The 17,157-nt window shown below is 32.4% G+C and overlaps 1 protein-coding gene across 2 annotated transcripts in view; it reads right to left on the bottom strand.

Annotated features, from left to right (window-relative positions):
• GBE1 (1,4-alpha-glucan branching enzyme 1) overlaps positions 1-17,157 on the bottom strand; it is a 243,316-nt gene that overhangs the window by 127,503 nt on the left and 98,656 nt on the right. The gene's annotated exons all lie outside the window — the stretch shown is intronic.

Raw genomic sequence — 17,157 nt, 5'->3', positions numbered from 1 at the left:
GGCAATTTTTACTTTTTTAGACTTAGTACTGAGCAGAGAACTTTGAACTTACCAGCAGGGTTAGACAGCAGTGAGCTACATGAACAGAGCTACCAAATGACTAAAATATAGCTTTTTTAAAAGTTTTCTTTCTTTTTTTTTTTTTTAAGTAGGAAGAGTAAGACAAAAAAATGTTCAGATCAGGAGCCACAGTGTGCTCTCAGCACTGAGAAAGAACATAGTCTTCAGTCTCCTCTAATAGAGAAAAGCTCAAGTATGCATAATTCTTGGTAATTAAATATTTGTATAATGCTTTATAGTTTAGAAAGGACTTTTATAGCCATATCTCACTTGACTCAAAAGAATCTTCATAACCCAAATATTAAGTGAGATTAAGCGAGTAGCCAGAAGTCACAGATTGGCAGAACCAAACGCTCGGCAGACCTTCTGATATTCACTGTCTTGTTCTTAACAGGCTTCCACAGCACTTCCTTCAGATATCAAAGAAGAATAAAGCATGATTTAAGATGGAGGGGGCAGGTGAGTGATAAGAAGGAATGTTTAACTCACATGAACTCAATTTTATCTCCTTCATTATGCCTCCCACTTATTAAAGACAATCATAGCTAAGTGTGCAATTGTTCAAAAAATTACCACAAAAGCATGAATGAAGAGGATCAACCCATTTCAGGAGGATTTTATCCTCCCCCCTCCCCAAATGTCCTTTAAGGCACCTAAATTTCCAGTATAATACACAACAGTGATACATTTGAGAAATATATTTTGCTCACCCATTCACCCAGAACAGGCTACAGGGAAATACAGTACTAGAAATCAGATTTCCATGAATAACACCCTGCCTAATCCATCTACCTTTCCTCTCTTTTGCAAATGGCGCTACAACTCCTCTGAAGGATGATCATAAACCAATAATTATTTCTGAAGGTGTCTGTTGGCAGAGAGAATATTTGAAACTTTAAGTAAAGAACATGAAGAATCTCCTCATGCCGGATATAATTTCCACATTCTTTGGAACATTAATTTATTTATCTTGACATACACATGAATGTCTTTAGAGGCTATTGAGTGGTGGGAGTTGGAAAGAAAAGTCCTTCTATGGGTCTTTCTCAAACCTACATATTTTGGGGGGTATACCAAGAATACAAGGCCCTGACTATTGTTGACAGGGGCCATTTCTCAGGGTTGTGTGTATAGCAAGCAACCCTGAGGAATGAGACAATGTCTCCCTGGAAGACAATGGATAGGGTTCCTTACTGTTTGCCATAGAAGAATGGATTCCCCAAGGTAAATATTCTTCAGCTATGAGGCAAACTAATCACGCACATAGCATCCATCTAGACCATACAGTGTCACCTTTATAAGACTTGGAAGACTAGGGGAACTGGTACGAGTAAGATGCTCACACTGTGCCATGAGTAATAAAGTCATTTGTCTTGGACTCAGGAGTCCTGTGCTTTCTGCCAGAATCCATGAAATAGTAAGAGGTTAATTGAGGAGCCTGAAGGTACAGTAAAAGAAAGTCCTACACCTGACAACAGACTGTTTACTCATTCCTGAATGACTTCAGTATTTTTGTTACCAAAAGTTCTACTTCATTTTTTATTAGTGTTTTCTATTAGACTTTTCTATTAATCATTTCTTCTTGGATTGGAAACTTTAATTATCCAATTCTTTTATTGTCTCTTAGTAATAAAATTAGAGCCTGGATCCTTGAATGATATGTAGAAAAAAGCTTCCTACCGAATCTGGACGCTTAACTGTGATCATTACATAAAAGGTAAATTAATTCCTCTCTTCTTGAGGCCCCTGAATTTTGGAGGTATTTTTGTTACAGTAGTTTAGACTCACCTAACCAATACATTTGCCTGCAGTAGCCACCTTACCTCACCTTTGATTTGCTGTTCCTAAATGACTGTGATAACCAAATAAGAGTATTATACAAAATCTAAATAAATCAAACTTGAGAGACAGTCTAATGAGTAAAGAATATAACCTTCTTAGACTAAACTTTGCTCATAAAACTTTTTTGGGGGGCAGCAAAGGGGAGAAATGAGGGTACTTCCTCAATTTGTACTCTCTCAAGTTCAGATTCAGATAAAAGATTTCTTAAGATGAGATAAAACTTTATGCCATTTAATTTATAACCTCAAAATACCACATGCTACATAGAAAACTAAAAAGAAAGAACTAGCTTGACTGATCTTTCAAAGATAGTAAGTCTAATCACTGATGGGTAGAAGAGGTCACCTGATACTACCAAACCGGAAGTCTCATTCACTACTAGTATGATATAAAATAGTAGGAATATTCTAAATAGCAATTTGGCAATGTGAACCAAAAATTTAAAAAAAGTAATTCTCAGTAATTCAGCAATTCTAATTACAGACATTTGCGCTGTGGAAATAATCAGAGATAGGTCCAAAGAACTATATCCTTACCTCTTACTCATAGTGTTACTTTTACTAGCAAAAAGTGAATGACAGAATAGTGCATGCTTATTAAAAATTACACTATTTAATTACACTGAAAGTTGAAAGAAAATTCTTTCAAGTTATAAAAAAGAATGTACTGTATCTTCCTAATACAAATACACACAAACTCACAGACTAAATTATTTAAAAATAGAAAAGATATTGAGATGGATAGCTATGCATAGAGAATTATTAGTAGCTTTTATTTTCCAGTTGTATCTTTCTGCAGTGTTATCACTTCATTTCACATATAGAGCCCCTATAATCAGAAAAAAATAAGTATCTTAGTAAGGACTGCAAATAGATGAACTGCATAATTGTACGCACATTTGTGGAGCTGTGCTACTCAAGCCGCATTATATAGACATGTGCCTTAAATATACTGACCCTATTAAAAACTGAACTTTTAAAAGTATGTGAATATCACTACATATCACTGTAATAAAAAAATACATCAAATCACATTAAAGGGAATAGACTAATGAAAATATGATGAATTTTTATAGAGCAAATTGATAATTTGCAAAATTATAACATTTGTAACACAGTAAAATGTAATTAGGCCCCTTTTAAAATGAGTCCAATTACCTCTTTGACTTATGGGAGGTTAACATCAAAAGACATTATTAAATTAAATAAAGAAGTCAATAAAATAAACCTCTACCTGTGCAAGAGTCAAATTGACTTAGTGAACTGTGTGAAGTCAAATTTTATTTAGAAAATGACACTTAAAACTCAAATATACAATATAAGAAACAGCTTGGTAAAACAGCGAAGACCTGAAAAGAAGTGTATGTGTGTGTGTGTACGTGTGTGTATTCATTCATTCAAAGAATATTTTTTGAAATGCTTCTTGCCAAAGAATATTGTTCCTTTGGACTAGAAAATCACTAAGATAAGATGTTCCTCTGGTGGCCAACAATTTTATACAAAAACAGTGGATGTGTTCATCTGGTTAGAAATGTTAGCATACCCTGGAAAATGGTATTGCATGTAACTCTGGGATTCATGAGTGAATGTATAGCAGACCAAAAGAAAAGCACAGATATTGAAAAATATAATTCAATTTGTCCAGATTATACTACCAAAATCACAACTACATGCTACGAAGAAAACTTAAAAAAGAAAAAAAAGGCAGGGCGAAAAAAAGACATTAATAAAGATAACTATTTACTGGAGTACAGGTCAAAGTAAATAACCAAGCAAAGTCATTTCAAACTTATGAAGCAATGTTATCTCCTCCTCTTTTAAATTGTCTCTAATTTATATTATAGTATCTAATGTAATTGATATTATATGCAATATATAAATATAAAAGTATATAAAATAGATAATTGGTATTATATTTTAAAAATAATGGGTATAGCTATACCAACATATTATGCTGAATATTCATTGTTTGTGTGTTTAAAATGTGACTAAAAATGTACATACATATATATATAAATAGAAAAATGCATATACGTACATATAGAACATAGTACAATTTTAAGTAATTTTTTGGGGGTGATGGGGACAGTTAGGTTTATTTATTTATTTTTAATGGAGGTACTAGGGAATGAACCCAGGACCTCATTCATGTTAAGTATGTGCTTTACCAATTGAGCTATACCCTCCCCCAATTTTAAGTAATTTTTAGAAGTGAGTGGGACAAAAATTAAAAAGAGTGTTAGAAAAAGTAATCAAAAGTTTATATAATTAATTAGGAAAACAGTGAGTGATGTTCCAGAGGAGAATCTGATGGTTCTACCAATGACCAAACGCCTCAAGAAATAAATGTGTTTATTTTTCATTTTAGTTTTTATAGAAGTGTAGTTGATTTATAATGTTAGTTTCAGGTGTACAGCTAAACAATTCAGTTATCTATACACTTTTTTTACAGATTCTTTCCCATTATATGTTATTAGAAGAAACTGAATATAGTTCCCTGTGCTACAGAATAGGTCCTTGTTGTTTATCTACTTTATATATCATAATGCATCTCTGTTAATTCCAAACTCCTAATTTATTCTAACTCTGGGCTAAGAAGCTGGAACCCCTGGCTCTTGGGTAGGTCCCCTCCCCTCTCTGGGCCCATTTCTTCATCTGGAGGAGGTTCTTGCTAGTGCTGACATTCTATTGTATGAAAATGGGCTCCTCTGGTTTCTTTTCACCAGGGACAGTGTCCCCGAGGGGAGGAAAAGCTCAAAGTCAACTGTCTTAAGTGACTTACCAGCTCTATAAAAACATCAAGTCCAAAAAAATAAAAAATAAAAAGTCTAGATATTTCTATGAATGACCAGAAGCTTGAAGAAATAAACATGTGTTTTTAATATTTATAATTAACATAGTATAAACATTATTTTAAATGCATAGATATGATTATTAAAACTTCAAAATACCTTAATATAATTTAAAAAGAAGCTCTTAAATATTTTAATTCAACTATAATTTTACTACTAATTCCTATTTTTAAAAAAGGACATGCAAGTATAAATTTTTTTTCACAGTTTTGTTTGTTTGTTATTCCTGCTAGGACCAATTTTATGATTCAGTTAGCTTACTTAAGAAAGAATCTCTTTGCCATTTTGAGATGCTGAGAAACAGTCCCGCAGAAGTTGATATCCTACTCTCTAGACCATGTAAATAATAATTCATATAGCTAAAAAAAAAAAGTCTTTGCAGACATAATAAAAGTAAAGATCTTAAAATGGAAAGATTATGAAGATTATCCGGGGGCATAGGGGGGCAATCACATATATCCTTATAAAAGGAAGGCAGAGGGATATTTTAACAGAGACAGAAAATCTAAAAAAAGCAGTATGACCAAGGAGGCAGAGACAGGAGTGATGCAGACACTAGCCAAGGAATGCCAGCAGCCACAAGAAGCTGGAAGTAGAAAGGAAAAGATTCTCCCCTAAGCCTCCAGAGGGCGTATGTCCCTACCAACACTTTGATTTCAGTCCAGTGATACTGATATTTAACTTCTGGTTTCTGAAACTGGTAGAGAAAATATTTGTTGTTTAAACATACCAAATCTCTGCCACAGCCATAGGAAACTATACTGCAATTAAAAAAAAAATTAGAGGCAATCACTTTTCTAAGAATAAAATGGAATATACTTAAATTTAGTTAAATTTTGTCAATAGCATTAAGAGTTAAAGTTATGTTAATGAGTAGTTTAAATAACACATTGTATCTCTTATTAACTCCCTACTCCCAGAAAGTAGACAAACATTTCAGTGACCTTCACTAAACAAAATTAAGTCCTCAACAAGTCCCAGGAAAAGTAAACTCCTTTAGAATAAACATTGCTGAGCTTTAGAGTTGATAGAAGAGCCTTCAAAAAAAGTGAATTTGTAATACGCAGTTTTTATTGCTAGCCTACTCCCATGTAATTATTTTCAGGGATTAAACAACAACAACAAAAAGTCAGTCTTTACTTGACACAAATAAAAGCACTAAATTTACCATAAGGAAAAGCTAAAGAGCTATTTTTGCTACCCAATAATATACTTGTTTCATTAAACAGAAATGAGACTATTAATATAATCAGTTGACAATAACAATAATAATGCTTATTGAAGAAATTTCATTCTGCATTTTTTAATTAGGAACATCAGAAACACTATCTGATATTAAAAGGTATGTATTTCATGGTGAATTTGAGTTTATATTTCAATTAATGAGAAAAGAAAACTGAGACACTAATAAAAGTATCAAGGCAATTTTCTAATAATAATAAGTTCCTGATATATAAATGACCAATCTGTGGATAAACTTTCATAAAACTACATATAATTGACTGGTAAAATTGTAGCAATTAGGGTCATATATGAGTTATCATTGGCATTAGCGTTGTTTAGCTATTGAGCCTGCTACGTGTACCAAATGAACACAGCCTTTGTTAATTGATTTTTTTTAATTTTCTTTTAATTTTGTCTGAATATTAAAGTTCATACATTTTAGAGATCTCCATCTTTGTTTCATAATTTACTTCATAATTTTTAATTAATCAAACAAACGTATACAAGCCATATAAAATCATCATAAAAAATGGTTACATCCTTGTAATTCCTTTTACATCTACAATATTCAGGGATTGAAGGAGGTAGAAAGAGATTGAATGACTAGATTAAGACTTTTAAACTCATGTAATGCAATTCTGAACAAGGAAAGGAAAGGAAAAGAAAAAGGCAAAATCCTTGATAGTAGCTTGACTAAGAAAACCTAAAAATCAGTTAAGCTTCGAAAGCAATAATCTATTGATGAATTTTCTCTGGTTCCCATTATTTTTGCTTTGTATGAAATGTCTTGCTTTAAAACATACCATCAGAATTCAGTTTTTTTTTCTTTAATAAGGAAGAAGATTTTCAAGGCTGAATCCTATAATAGCTTGAATAGGAATAGTTAAGGGATTTTGCCAACAAAATGAAGTCACTAATAAAAAAATTAAATTTAAAAAAAAACTTTCCTTAAAAGAAAAGATTAAGCACACTAGCTACAAAAGCTAAATTTGTTATATGACAAAAACGAGTATCAGATCAAATTATACCAAATGTTGGCATAAAGGATATCAATGTACAGAATAAAAAGAGACTGTTTTTGAGATACAATCCTCATAGCATTATGCTCCTGATTAACATCAATTGTAGAATTACAGAGATGTAAACATTCACTTCTGTCATGCTTACACACGGGAGAGAAGAAATTGCAAAATATTGTCAAAAAGAAATAAACGAAGATCAGTTTGCTTCTTCTAAAAGCAGGTCCTTATTTAGAATGATTTAGAGGGACAGATGCTCCTGTACCTATAAAAAGGAGTATTACTCCCAAAGGTTTCTATCCCAGTTCCCCAATCTTCTAGTCTAGTTAAGAAGTATTACGACTATACTGTTTTTTTTCCGTTTCTGTCTTTTGACTGAGGCAAATCTTTAAAGAAATAAAGAAACAACTAAGTAGAACTGATAAAGTGTTTGCTTCATTTCAAGTACATCACCTGAACAAAAAAACTTATAAAGTGAGGTCACTACAGAAAGACAAAATCCAAAGGGATTATGTGAGATTTAGGAAGCAGGCATTGAAAACGATATCCCTGAGCAAGTGAGAGTAACCACTCCTAAGCGAAAAGAGTAAGAACAATGTTGAAACGTTGTAATTGGGTAAAGATTGATTAGATGTCTTAACCTAGAAAACAAATGAATTACACATGATATAAAAATATAGGATTTAAACTTCCAAGATATTGAAAGATCAATAAAGTAATAAAAGAAAAAAGCTGTGAAAAGGGAAAAAAATCAGTGAGTTTTCATTACCGAAAAAGTGTGCTTCAAAGAGACTCACCCATGTGCAGTGAAGGCTAGAATTCTATTAAGTAAACAGAATTATAATCTGGTATAATGCCAGTAAAAAGATATAAGAAGTATTTTTCAAAGTGCTAGAATGGGGGAGGTACTATTGCAGAGGAGTTAAAACTCTCTTTAAAATATTTTATTAAGTATAATTACAAAAGTGCATGATGACAAATTGAATGATTTGAAGGAAAAAATTTGATTCCATTAACCAGTCACTCTAAGTGCTACTGCAATGAAGTAAAATAATAAAGTGTTGGGGGCAGGGATGGGGATGGTGAATAATTTACCCTTTAGAAGAAATCTAGAGAAATCCAGAGACTAGATACAGAATATGTAATTCTAAAAATCATAATATCTTTTGAGAAAACATATAATTGTATACATATTATACATTGAGACTAACTCCCAGAATATAATTAATGACTATTAAACAAGGAAACAGTTAATAATGAAAATAATTCACAGTAACATTTAAATATTCTTTATAAATTAAGGTCTCATAATACAGAGTACACTGTACTCCATCTCTCTTTACTTTCACAAAAGACATGTATTTTACCAGGTGCAGGTGGTATTAGGGGAAGGAGAACTACAAATTAAGCATGGATGAATACTGGTAAGGAAATAAGTAGTACACCCACCAAATGAGAAAGTGATTAAACAGAGAGTATGATGTCAAATAATGACTACATATGAGATATGAAACTCGAGATAAGCATTTGGACGCTGTCTTGTCAGCTGACAGACAGTGATGATGGGCAGAAGTAGCGGTAAACAACAGAGGTCTCACGACAGAGCTGTTTACTTTCAACCTTTCTAGTGGAGGTGTATTTAAATTATTAAACATAGATACTCCCATCTTATGTAGGTAGCAAAGGCACAGAACAGCAAATGAACTTTGATCTCCAAGTGTGGTAAGCCCTCTGGAGAAAGAGGAAATCTTCTCTGACAATGCAGTCGATAAAGCACAGGTCAGGGAATTACGCATCTGACTTCTGCATGAGGCTCAGAGAATAACCATGTGCTGAGATGCAGTGACCTATGGCTCACTGTTTTCACATGCATATATATTTCATATATATACATGCCCATGAGATTTTTTTCCAATCATGGGCACACTGAGTTAACTCGAGGAAATTTCTGGCTTACTGGCATATAGAACAAACTAAAAGATGAAAAGACTGAAGAGTAAAAATAACAACAACAAAAAACTTTAAATCGAAGAGGGTTAAAAATTAATGTTGACATTTAGCACACATTTAACTGTGCTACTCAATGAAAGAATTCAGCTTAAATGTAAATATTTAAATCATGAAAAAATTATATATTAAGTACTTTACCATGAGAAAAAGGTCCTGTAGGCATATCATTGTTCATTACTATTTGAATTCATTATTATTACTTGTCCAAAGTGCAAATACTTCTATTAAATATAACCAAAAATAAAACCCACCTAAAGAGTCACAAAACATAATTTTCTTACTTTTTCTGGCACAGCATTAAAAGATCAAATACTAAATACTAAAATCTCTCTTAAAAAATGCCTACATAATTAGAAGAAAAAAGCAGTAAAATACTCTTATTTTTAAAATACTCCTGAAGAAAAATAAAAGTGTTCAACTCTCCAGACTTCATAATCGTATTTAAAATCTACTATGCCCACACTGAAGGACAAAAGAATAAAGGATTCTAAAATAAGTGCAAGATATCTCACAGTACATGGATACAAGAAAAAGAAAGTTTGCTAATACATTGAAAGTAGTTCTAGAATCAATATTCACATAAAGGGAGCAATCAGAGAACAGGTATTTAAGGACAGTCTAATTTTCTAGATACCTGTGATTCACTTCTATAAGCACTAAAACGGAAAGAGAAAGAGAATATGTTTTATGGTTATCCTTCTAAAATGTATTATACATTCCCTTGTGGCCTTAACAGAGGGAATTAAACACTTGTGGAAATTGATTTGTATATGCTGAACTGTGACATGTCTGGAATGGGAAGATTTCCCCCTGAATTCAGTAAAAAGAATATTAGACTTTTGTATCTGTCTTTGGCAGCACTTTTCAGCCCTGGATGTGCAATGAGAACTACCTGAGAAACATTTTAAAATAAAGATGCCCGAGCCCTATTCCTGTCCACTGTCACTGCTCTACCTGTCACCCTTGACTTCCATTCTGTGGGCTACAGTCCAGTATCCTTAGGAGATAAAAGCTAGACCTGAGAAAGCAAGAGACAAGTAGCTGCAGGGACCAGGGTTCCAATAATAAAAGTATCGATTTTTATTTTTTAAAAAGTTGTCATTGAAGGAAAGAAAACTAACACCAGAGTTTACAGGGAATATATTTTCTAAACCTTGATAATAATAAACACCTTTTCAAATGACAAAATGTATTTTGAAGTAAAATTTGTCTCAATCTCTGCTTTGAATCTTTAATGTATTTCTTTTTCAGTAATAATTTACAATTTGTTTTCAAGTTTCATCTCCCTAATTATTCCCAATCATTTTGTAAATTCCCCTCACTTCAATCCCTAAAGGCAACCAGGCTAGCTCAAAATTTATTCATTTGTGGTCCTGAGTATACCCCATGAATCTCCTCACATGATTTAGTTATCAAAAATTTTCCACTGTACTTAAGAAGGCCTCATAAAAGAGTACGGTGAATCTACTCAAGTTTCTGATTTTAACCCTCTAGCTTAACCCACCATTTAAAATATTTCACAATTTCTATAGTATGTATTACATAAATCATTTTGCAAAATAATATTTGTCATGGCTACTTTAGCTGCCATTACTAAAACTGGATGATTTCCTTTTCAATACTGTGTTCTTAGTAATTCCATTTACAATCTTTATTTAAAAGTTGTAGATAATGTTAGCTCTTTCGTCAGCCAAACCACTTCCTGGCATTTCTTCCTGTAACAGAAAGGATGGAAAGCTTAAAAGAGAGAAGATGGGTGAGGGGGAGCAGGAGGTGGGGGCCAAGGAAAATCTGAAACTAAACTGAGATTTCAAGCAGTACCCTTACCTTGAAAAATAAGAGAAAGATGCTTTGACCTAAGGTAGCACATGATTTTAAAAGAACACATCAAATTTAGATTATGAGACACTGCAGTCAAAGTAAGTTTGATAAAAGAAGTGGAAACACAGGCTCATGTGAGGAAAAGCTGGAGGTAGAACCTGGAAAGTGGCGGCCTAAAGACCTGGAGGAGAATGGACCAGATTTCAAGATTAGATGGGCAGAAATAGAAAACTCCTAAGATACATCTAAAACGTACCAGCACTATGAAGACAAATAGTACATACAGTATGCCCAAACCTGAGCCTACAATGACCCAAAAATGCTTTGAAAAGATAAAGAAAGCACCTGTAGGATTAATTTCTTCGGATGTTATTATTACTTTTGATATAATTATTAACTTGAAAATGAGTTCATGACTCAGAAACAAATGGAAGGAGTGATGTTCAGCTGAGAAGCAACTGTTCATGACACAGCCTCTAGCTCCTCTAAGGAAAGACCGTATTTACAGGTTAGCTTACAACTGCTTTAATCATCAAACAAATATTTATTAAAAGTACCCAAAGTAAAATTACCTATTTGCCAGAAATAATGTTTTAAGATTTAGAGGTGAGTGAGGTGTACTTTCATGTCTGACTTACAGATTCATTTGAAAGAATGACAAAAATATTTGCATGAACAGAGATTTATAAAAATCACCCACTGTAATTAGCAGTGTAAGATACAATGGATTATTATTTCATTATTATCATCACTTCAAACCTCTCAACATGACTGTTTGCAAATGTGACTTCTTAAGTCAATGAAATAGAATTAATTGGTCATCATACACTAAAAATATTTAGCAGAATGACAGAGTAAATCTTGTTCAATATAAATATGCAAATATCAATGACACATATTTACAAAGGCAACAAACAAAAGCCATTACCTGTATATTCTTTAATTTATACTATTTCATTAAATTCTAATTTGTATATAAAATAAAGCCTATTCTGAGAGTTTTCCCCTTAAATTCAAAGCCAGTTCACAACCATGTTTCATAATAGTAATACATATATTTATATATACACACATATATATTCACATATATTATTGTTGTATGAGCTTCACTTAGATACTATAGGCTGAAGTAGTGATTTCAACCTCTTAGGAACACTTATTAAATAATTACATTCTGCAAGTAATTTACGAAAATTAAACAAACAAATGAAAACTACCAAATTGATATTAGACATGATAATGTTTAAAGCAAAACAACGTACTTTCACTCTTGCAAACTTTATTTTTATGTTACATTTAATTAGTCTTCTTGGGATATGGTAACGGTTAATTGAAAATCTTTAAACCTGAAGTACCTCGTCATAGTCTATATATAAAGTTACAAAGGAGTACACAATAAAATCTAAGACCATATCTAGCAAGACACTCAACACCACTAAAAAATTTACAAGTAAATTCAGAGCACTTCAAAGAGTCAGATGCAAGCAGCAAAGACGGTAGACAACAAAAATGCCATTCGAAGCAATGGTAGTGAAGGCCAAACACTGATTTTAATACCTCAAGAAAGTACAACATTATCATAAAATTACATTAGCTATTAAAAGAAACAGATTTGTGAGATATCCATTAAGTATATTAATAAGCTTTTATTTCTTTTTATAATAGTCAGTTATGCCAAGGTAGAATGCTTAGCCAGAGTAAATACTCATTTCCAGCTTGTAGATATCACTCCATTCATATGAGTATGGAGTTTATTTAAGTAAGTAAAATAGCAATGTGCCTTTTGAGATTTGAGATTAGGAAACTGGGAACCAACAGGCATAGAATAATCACATTTTTATGATTTTTTTAAAGTATATAAGTACAGAGAGAGACAGAGAAACAAGGAGAAAGATGGTCTGTAACTGCCTAGAAGTAGATCAGGAAGAATATTGACAAAAACTAAAACAGAGGATGGTAGTAGTGAGCACCAGGCTGTTAATTTTGAGAAGAGCTACTTTGCTATTTTCTTTCCATATTTCTTAATTGTTTTGAGTTCTGTTTTTTAAAATATTTTATGAATCATGTTTAATAATTACAAAAGAGGTAAAACTGACTCTCTTTAAATAAAAATAAAAGCATTTCAAATATCAAAATAAAGTTTTCCTGGGTTGAAACTCATAAAACGGCCTGTAGTTCTCAAACCTCAACAAATATATATGTGCATGTGCATATGGAAGTTTAACTTTGTTATTAATGCTGGGAAATTCCAAAAGAAAACCATTCCAAAGAAAAATATTCTTTCTGCATCTATATCCTCAGGAAGTTATGAAAACTGAAACTGTAGTGAATAATTTAATCTCAATCAAAATGCCATGCCTCTGCTTTCCAAAAGAGGGAGATATAGCTCCACTGCCACAAATGTATCAATTTGACACATAAATAATATAATTGAACCATACAACTTATTGAGTTACTGAAATAAAATAATTTCAAGAAAAAAACTTTAAATTATGTGTTTATTTTAGCCTTATGATTTTAATTGCCTAGAGAGCACAGTAAAATCTATGAAAAATATCATGATCCACAATAAAAAAATGGAAGTTGCTCCAGCTCTTTTATGGAGCTCTCAATTGTAGAATAAAAATATGACAGACGTCTCATAGTGTTTGGATTTCGAAAAAAAAAAAACACAGATTCAGAGACCACAGATGTTATGGTTACTAAAAATTATGGGTTCTGATTATTCCACGAAAATCAGATTTAATATTGTTCAGAAAAACTAGAGATAAAATGTTATCCATTTCCTGCAGTGATTATTAAAAATATGAATATTAAGTGCTATACCTGGGGGCTTTCTACTGAAAGCATTGTCCACAAATCTTACTTTATATTTGAAATCAAATCTTTAAAAAAAATGCATTGCATCTTTTGGGGGGAAAAAGAATATATTCTACTTTATAAATTAAAAAAAAAAAGAATATGAATCAATGAATTTAAAGGATTAAAGGAAAAATATTTGTGCTATATCATGACCAAAGAAGATACACCAATGACGAAAGAAGGGATATCAGCATCACATCCGAGATATTAATTGAACTTGATAAAAGTAATGGCATTGCTTCATGGAAAAGTATATCCTAAAAAGAATGTGAAATCTTTCTAGGTTAAATATACACACATATACATGTAAATGTAAAATGCAAGCAAGCTAAAACAGTTGAAAACAGGGCACCTATTTATTCAGGATGCTATTTACCATATTTATTTATTTTATCCACTCTGTATGTAATTACAGTTAAAAATAGATGGTTTGTTTCTCTTAATCAGCATGTGGCCAAATCACCAAGTTTCCACACATTTAAAAATAATAAGGTTTGAGCCAGTTGATTACCACAGTTCTCCCAACTTCAGCGTGAAGTCCGTATATTGCAGAGGATAAAACAGAAGGTAAACATCTCAGCTTGATTATTGTTTCAGCCACTTATGACATCAGACAGCCTAGTCAACATCCACTTCTTCAGCTAAAACTGGGCATAATGATAGTATCTGTACCTCATAGGACTGTTAAACAAGGGTTAAACCAGAACAAGCTGTTAAGCAAATAAAATGTTTAAAATAGTATCTTTCAAATACAGAATACTCAAATGTTTTTAATTCAAACAGCAATTGTGAGTCTAACAATTTAAACAAACAAAAGGAGAACAGTATCCCTGGAAGACTATCCACAGTCACGAGAAATACTGCAAATAAAAACATCTCTGCTAATAATGTTTTCTTACACCTTCAGCAAGGACAGATCTCATCTGCGACGAGAATGAGCGAACTGGTATTCTGTAGACTTAGATTTTACTAACATGAAGAGATGCATGATCTTGGGCAACCTATAACTTCCTTAAAATTCAATTTTGTTAACTAAAATAAGAATATTGGACAAGGATGATCTCGAAGGTTCGTTCTTGCTTGCAAATTCAAGAATGCTCATTATGAAGAGAAAACAAATTACGTGTATGTGTACATACATATATGCAGATATAGAAATAGATAGCGAACAGGATAGTAAGAAAAGAATAAAACAGCAGATGTAAGTTCTGAGGCTATGTGAAAAATCGATGTTTAATCATAATGTTATTTCAATAAGGAAGGAACTTCTAAGCCATTTTGAAGAAGGAAATTGATTTGGAAAGGCAGAATACAGAAAATGGGCTAGTCTAGGGAAGGAATGGAATAAAGTAGATAACCAGAGGTGGAAAAAACAAATCCAAAGAGAACAGCAAAACCTGATTCTAGAGGATTACACAAACCTTCAAATAAGAAACTGGCACACCGAATAGAAGGAAGTTTAAAAGAATTATTTAGTTAATAAAGAAAATAAAAACAACACACTGAGGAGCTTAGGACTGAGTTAACGGCTAAAAACAGTGTCAAGTTCAAGATAAAAGTAATACTGACTTATACCATTAGATCATTTTTATCCTTTAAAGGTGTCTTCACAAAGTCATTGGTTGTGACATGTAAAATATAAACATACTGAACAAATAAACCGAGGAACCAGGATATAAAATCAATAAGCTAATTACTAATAGTTAAACCATAACCCAAAGCACTTGACCCCAGCCCAATATTAATTCTATAAGGCCAATGCTTCCAAACCTGTCACCCATCAAATCATCAGAAGCTGTTTAAAAGTACAGAGCCCTATTTCTTTGTGATGCTGATACAAAGCTGTCTTTGAAAACTACTGTCTTTTGTGGTGGAAATGCCACTGGAGTAATTTAGACAAAAGGCAATACAGGCTGGAGCTACCAATGAAAAGAACAATATTCAGGAATTTCTACAGAAGTAGAATCAGCTAAATTCCTCCACTGAATGTAAAGGAAATAGACAAAGGTAAAAGAACTATAAGTTTATAGGCAGACGAGAGGATTGCAGACCCTTTAAGAGTGGTAAGTAAGTTGGAAGGTTATACTGGTTTACAAATGAGAAGAAAAAAAAACAACTTTGTTTCCTCATATTAAATGCCCATTTTACAGTCAAATCTCATCAGATTTTGAAATATACACATATAACTGAAAGATATATGAATTTTTTGCAATATGTTCAGAGTTTTTTTTCTGTCAAAATTAAGCAATTTAAAAAACTACGCGCAATATCTGAGTGTATATGCATGAATATACTTTATGTTTATATATAGGTTTACTTTCTCTCATCCCCCAAGGCCAAAAGTTTACATGCACTGTTGAAACTCAGAGCTAAAAAGTTAAACTATATTGATTTCATCATTTACTCTTCTAGGGAAAAAAAAAATCTTACATTAAAATATTTAAGCCAGTAAAACAGAATGGTGTAATAATTCTATACTACAAATGTCCTTATTTTCAGATACGTTACTTTCTTTTGGCGGGCGTGGGGTGGGGGGTGGTGGTGGTGGTAATTAGTTTCTTTCTTTCTTTCTTTCTTTTTGAATGGAGGTACTAGGGACTGAACCCAGGACCTTGTGCATGCTAAGCATGCACTCTACCAATGAGCTATATAGCCTCCCCCTCAAATATTCATTACATTCAAAGTTTAATCTAATTTAAATTATTATCCTTCAAGTAGGCCTAGTAGAAGCCTTCTTTTCCTAGATAAGTAGGGATCATTTATAAATAACATAAAGCCGTCTAAGTAAAGCAACTATTTGCTTGGTAGTATACAATTTAGGTGTGTGCATTACCCTGTAATAAGGCTGAAACATAATAAATATATGGGCACTTTTGCAAAGGCATCTCTCTTAGAATACATTCCCATTACCCATTAGACTAAGAAATTTGTTTTATCTGTATATTACTTATAAGTTATGGTAAACTAAAATAATATGGTTTAGGCAAATTTCAGTGTAGTGTGTTTAAGCAATCACATGAAACACAAAATAATTGTACCCAATGGTGAGTCAATTTATAGTTGACAAGCTTCAGGAGTTATAAGCAGAAACAGACAAATTTGTTCTCGCAACTTGTTAGAGGTCACTGGGAAGACTATGGGAATTGTCTTCACCAAAATATGAAAGACTCAGTTGGTTACTGGATGGACAAAAATGTGTGTGCAATATGAGAACAGTATCCAAGTTCATTCCAGTGCTCACCGTTTAATACATTTCCTATGATACGCATTTTCACATTGATTAGATCTTATTGATTATTCACATCCAGTCCCTGTATTTGATTAGTCTCAGAAGAACTAGCTTTTCTCATTTCCAATAGTTATTTTCTTCATTAAGGATTCTTTATCCATTTTCACTGTGGTAGTTTCATTTTGGCTCACAATCTCCTTGATCTCACCCATAACATTTCATTAAGATTTCTTTCAAAG

The sequence above is a fragment of the Camelus dromedarius genome, chromosome 2 (assembly GCF_036321535.1).
Source record: "Camelus dromedarius isolate mCamDro1 chromosome 2, mCamDro1.pat, whole genome shotgun sequence".
NCBI classification, from domain to species: Eukaryota; Metazoa; Chordata; class Mammalia; order Artiodactyla; family Camelidae; genus Camelus; species Camelus dromedarius.
This window is presented reverse-complemented; position numbering and strand designations above follow the sequence as displayed.